Source organism: Heterocephalus glaber, unplaced genomic scaffold, assembly GCF_053883595.1.
Source record: "Heterocephalus glaber isolate CG9 unplaced genomic scaffold, H.glaber_assembly_v1.0 deba00000122, whole genome shotgun sequence".
NCBI lineage: Eukaryota > Metazoa > Chordata > Mammalia > Rodentia > Bathyergidae > Heterocephalus > Heterocephalus glaber.
The window spans coordinates 72,767,149-72,773,148 of record NW_028258138.1 but is presented as its reverse complement, the minus strand read 5'-3'; positions in this window follow the sequence as shown (position 1 = coordinate 72,773,148).

Below are 6,000 nucleotides of genomic sequence, written 5' to 3'. Positions count from 1 at the left end.
TAGTGTAAATGGAAACTAGTCATGTTTTCATTTCTAGATATGTTAAAACTATAGCAGCCATTCTTATGTTTTTATATTTTCAGTTGTATTTTTTTTTCTTCATTTGTATCTTGAAGGATATAGAAATGTAAAGAGAAATGAAGTAAAACAGGATAGAAGATGCAGTTAGATTTTTGGATTAATTCTTGATATTCAAAATAGATGAGATAAAAGTGTCCTCATTCTAAGCAAACCAGGCTGGGTACCTAAGTTCTTCTTCTTTCCTTTGTTAATACAAAGGTGGTCCTTAGTGGCTAATGCTGGGCAGTCTCTTGGCTTCAGAGTCTACTTCTGATTTACTGCTTTATCTTTTCTTGCACATCTTCCTCTCCTCCTTCCATGTTCGGTGTCTTGGTCTTTCCATTTCCCACAGCAGACAGATAGATACCCCACCCTGGTTCAGGCCAGCAGTCTCTCTGTCTCTTAAGTTACAGCAGTAGTTCTTCTGGCCTCCCCCTTCATTATGCTCCTTTTCAACCCATTCTTCACATGACCGCCAAGTATTTCTCCTAAGAAGCAAATTTGATCATAATCATATTGTTTCCTAAATGAAAGCGCTTCAGATAGCTGTCTATTATCCTTAGGATGAAGTTCTCACTCTGTGGTGAACCTGTGGCATGTGTGCTGCAGTGGGCACTGACAGCCCTCTCAGTTGGCATGTGAGCCAAGTCACCCCAGCGGCCCAGAACATCAGGTAACAGCTGTTTTTTCTAAACTAAAACCTCAGTATTCAGGTTTAATTAAAATGTTGGAACTTTGTGATAAATAAGTGGGTTTTGGATTGCAGTTTGGACACTTGGTTTCTAAAAGGTTTCCCATCACTGTTCATTGTTCAACATGGTGTACAAATTCTTTTTCACTTGGCTTCTGTCAAATTCTTCTGGGAACCTCTCTTGCTCCTGATGGAAACTTCTCCCTGGCTTCCATTTGCCTGGTTGATGCCTCTTTGTCCTTCAGTCTTGTTGTGGTCTGAATTATGTTTCTCCAACCCCAAGTACCTCAAGATGTTACTGTATTTGGGGATAGGGTCTTTGAAGAGACAATAAAGTTAAAATAAGGTCATTAGGGTGGACCCAAATGTAATCTAACTGAAGTCTTCCTAAGGAGAGGAAATTAGGGCATCAATAAGTCAGGGAAGACCATGTGAAGACACAAAGAAAAGACAGAATGACAAGCCAAGGAGAGAGGCCTCTCAGTCTTCCAGCCTCCAGAATTGTCAGAAAATCAATTTCTGTGTTAGAGCCACCCAGTCTGTGGTCCTTTTTTTGGTATCCCTAGTACACAAGTATAAGACCTAAGCTGAGATGTTTCCCTCAGGGCACATCCTCTATCCCCCTCAGTGTCTGTGTGCCTCTGAGGTACAATCCTATAGCACTTTGGAATTGCTTTTTTTGAGACAGGGTCTCACGAAGTTATCCACAATGGCCTTGAACTTGCTGTCCTCTTGTCTCAGCTTCTTGAGTAGCTGGGATTACAGACATGTGCCACCCCAAATGAAGGGTGTTTTTTTGTTTGTTTGATTGTTTATTTTTTTTCCGTTGGTTTTACCCTATGTAAACCACATATAGGTCCAATAATAATCATAGACAGAGATTACATATGCATTACCAGTGCATAGCACAGTGTCCAACCTATCCCAGGCATTTAATAAGTAGCTGAATGAATGAATGGAAAAATTGAGGGCGGTTAAAATCCTGTAGGGTAAGGTAAGATTAACCAAAAGTCAGCAGAACAACAAACCCAGGGTATAATTTTGAGGCTTTCCTGAACATTCAGTGTTAGAGATCAGTTTTATGTATTTATTTTTTTCTGTTTTTTTTTTTTTTTTGGTGCCGGGGATTGAACTCAGGTCCTTGAGCTTGCAAAGCAGGTGTCGGAACCACTGAGCTAAATCCCCAGCCTAGAGATTAGTTTTAAGAGCCTCAACCAGTTACAGTTCTCAGCACATACATATTCTGGTTACACAGGAGCCCTCCAAACCAAACAGAAGGTAGCACAGCAGATTGATGCAAATACCTTTGTAACTACAAGTGGAACTAAAGGTAACTGATTCTGACATGTGAAGATAATGAAAACAATTGTAAGGAAATCAAAGCCAGATTTAGCAATGACGAAAGAGTTCTTCAGCTTTATATTCATAATTCTCCAGGAGTTAGGCCTAGAAACTGTGCTGCTGTTGCTTCTAACCACTATGACTACTGTATCTGACTGGCAAGCCTGTGCAAGAAGGTGGAACTATCTGATTTTCCATGAAAACAATGAATCAGGAAGGGGGGAGTGCCTGGAGACAGAAGGTAGAGTCAGGCATAATAAAGTTGGGACAAGTAGTCAAACCAGATTTTTACCCAGCCGGTTATTGATGACTCACTTAACCCTTGAGCCAGGACACTCATAACATCTGTGACAAATTCAGGTTACTTCCTGGGCTGTAGTCATTAGTGGTGAGGCAGTTTCTCTGGCAGTACAGTGTCCTCTTTGGATCAGAAATGAGTGTACATGTGATTTGCAAAAAACTTTTATAAAGCACATTTTCCGTAAGACAGCCAAGAAATTTAGTACAAAAGATTCACTTGTGAGAAGGAAGCCCAACCACAGTCTGAAATCATTTCCCATCTCTTGTCTTAATCATTTTTGTTGGTGAAAATTGTTCTTATTCTTTAAAAACTTATTTTATGGCTGGGGATTTAGCTCAATGACTCCGCAAGTGCAAGGACCCCAGTTCGATCCCCTGCACCAAAAAATAAATAAATACATAAAAATAAAAACTTATTTTATTGAGTTATAGTAGAGACATAGTACATAACTCATAACCTCAATAAATGCATTTGGCTTTTTGAATTATGCAGATAACAAATGTACATTGTAGAAATATTTGAAAATATAGAAAGAAAATAATCATTATTAATAACCTCACTCATAATCTCATCACATGGAGATCCCTTCTAAAATTCTAGGAGGAATATTTCAGTCTTTCTCTATGGGACATTCAAGTACTGGCTTTTGCCTCTGCATCCTTGGACTCAACATACCTTGGTTCAAAACTATTTAGGAGAAAAATTGGGGTCTGTATTGAACACATAGAGACTTTTTCCTTGTTATTGTTCTGTAAACAATATAGTGTAACATCTATTTACATAGCACTTACTTTGTATTTAGTATTATAAGTAATCTAGAGATGACTTAAAGTACACAAGAGGATGTGCATACATTATATGCAAATATTATGCCAGTTCATATAAGGGACTTGAGCGTCTGAGGATTTCCGTATCTTTGGGGGTCCTGCAGCCAATCTCCTGTGGAAATCAAAGGACCAACGTGTGAATATTATGAAATTGTGATTATATGCATAGTTCATTGTGATTATACACCATAGTTCATATTGTCTGTATTATTTTACTGCCAATTTATCATTATTATCATATATTGTTCTACAACTTGACATTTAGCAGCTGCACAGGATTTTATTATGTGATTTTACTCTAATATTAAAGCAGAACTTAGAGGAAAACAAGTTTTTCCCTTCCTAACCTTCAACAATTCCACCACAGACTTCCTCTCCCTGTTTCTGCTGACTTCTGCTCTGTTATAGATAAGATTAACAACTATATTCCTATAACAGAGTCCTAGGACATCCTGCTCTCTGAGGATTCTGTTTTCTTTCAGAGCTAAGTTATAAAGCTGACACTGAGTGAATAACTGCCATTGTCTCACCTCTGTAACTTCACTTGCCTCTTCCTTCCAGTTTTGCACCAACCCCCTCAGACCAAATGTATAAAAACTGGAGCTTTCCTTTTGTTCAGGGCTCAGTCTTGGGCTAAGAATCTGCTGAGGCAGTGTATATCTAAAAATAAATCCTCCTGTTTCACCTGTTGGTCTCTCTGATCTCTTAAAATTCCACAACAATATGAATACAGAAAGTCTCAATAGAGAGAACTTCTCAAATGATGAAAGTGGAGCTAGAAGTAGAAAGAGAATTTTCTGATTTATATTTTAGTAGATGGGGTGCTGATGGATATAATTGTGCAAGCGAGTCATTTAGAACCTATATAAGTAATGAAAAATAAATGTGTAGCCAGACACATATGTTTACCTATATTTTTTTCTTCTTATTTTATTTCTCTTTGGTATTTCTTCCCATTCAAGGTTGTGGTCTGTCTGTCCTCACTGTCCGAAGAGAGGAATGTTACATGTTAGAGAGCAGAAGGCTGCAAGACATTCTGACTTCTCTTTTAAGAGATTAAATCCTAGAATGAGGAGAGAGTAGACAGAGTACATGCCTGAAATCAAAGTGAGATTTAAGAATGTTGTCCTACTCAGGGGAATGAAAATGATGCATGCACAGAAATTTCTGAGGCTTCCAGCGAAGGAGGGTGGTAGCAAAACCCAAAGAGGAAGTATATCCAGCTGTGTCTAGGTATTCCTTACCTGAGCCAATGGTGTTGAGAGTCTCTCCAGCCTTCACACACTGGACAGGTTTGGGGCCACGAAGATATGGCCAAATACTGCATGGCCAGGCACCCAGTAGGCAGGCACACAGGGGTCATGTCCCCAGGGCTTCCTCCTCTTTTCTCATGAAGATTCTTTTTAGAATCTTCCTTATGGAGGCAAGGCACTTTGCAACTTGTTGCTTCTAGGAATAGGTTTAAGACTTGTGGTCATTGCTAGCTTCTCTCTCCCCTTTTTTACAATTTAAAGATATTTTATAGTGATTGACTGTAAGTGTCCATTCTCAATGTCCTATTCTTGTAGCTATTCTAACCAGGTAAGTGGTTGTGGAGCTGAGCAGATCTTAGTTGAAAGGTGAGTATCTCACAACCGTAGGTGAACAGGGAAGAAGGCAAGTGCATGGATCCTTGTTCCCTCTTATACTTTGGTTCTGATCATGTGGAAGAAAGAAAGGACTGAGGGGAGGTCAGGTAGAGGTCTTACCTGGAACTTGCTGTTTCCTGAAGTCTGTAAATTAGTCATCCTCGATTTTAGCAGAGTTTGGGGAAAACTGATATTATTTTACAGCAGAAAGAAGAAAAAGTTTTTTTGGGGGGCTTTCCCATTGCAAACTTTCAAGTCTAAATAACTGCAAGACAGTGATGCTCAGATGTAGGAGGACGATTCTGGGAATCTATCTGCAGTGAAGGTGGGTGAGGGAGAAGGATATTAAAATTTGAAAACTCAGGTATATATAGGGAGGAATGAAGGTAACTCCTTTTATTTTTTTTATTTTTTATTTTTTTTGGAACTGGGGATTGAACTCGGGTCCTTGTGCTTGCGGGGCAGGTGGTAGCACCACTGAGCTAAATCCCCGGGCCAAGGTAACTCCTTTTAAAACAATGGGCGCTGCATGAAAGATATATGATCTTTCAAATTCTTATATAATGGGGATGTAAGTAAATAAAACTCAAGAAACTGCTTTAGCAATGAGGAGGAACGGTCATCTAAATAAAATTTTAAAAAAAGAAACTGTTGGGCTGGGGATTTAGCTCAGTGGTTCCACTGCGTACCTCACAAGCACAAGGACTGGAGTTCGATCCCCGGTACCAAAAAAGAAAAAAAAAAAAGAAAAGAAAAAAAAGAAACTGTTTTAGGCTGCAGAATGATGTAAAAACAGCATAATCCTTGTGTTGGCTAAAAAGGGAATTCATAGCAGTTTAATCACAGAGACATGGAGCCGGAAGGGACTTTAGAGAATGTCCAGACCAGAGGTCAATCCAACTTCAGCTCTATGAGCCAAATCCAGCCTCACTGCTTATTTTTTTATACCCTTCAAACATTTAAAAATGGTATTTTATGCCATGCGAAAACTATGTAAAGTTCGTATTTCAGTATACATAAATTAAATTTTTGGAACATAGCTGTTCTATTTGTTATGTCAATTGCTGCTTCTGTGCTACAATGATGGGGTTGAATAGTTGTAACAGACCATGTGTGGTCTGCAAAGCTTAAAATATTGTTTACCTGGCATTT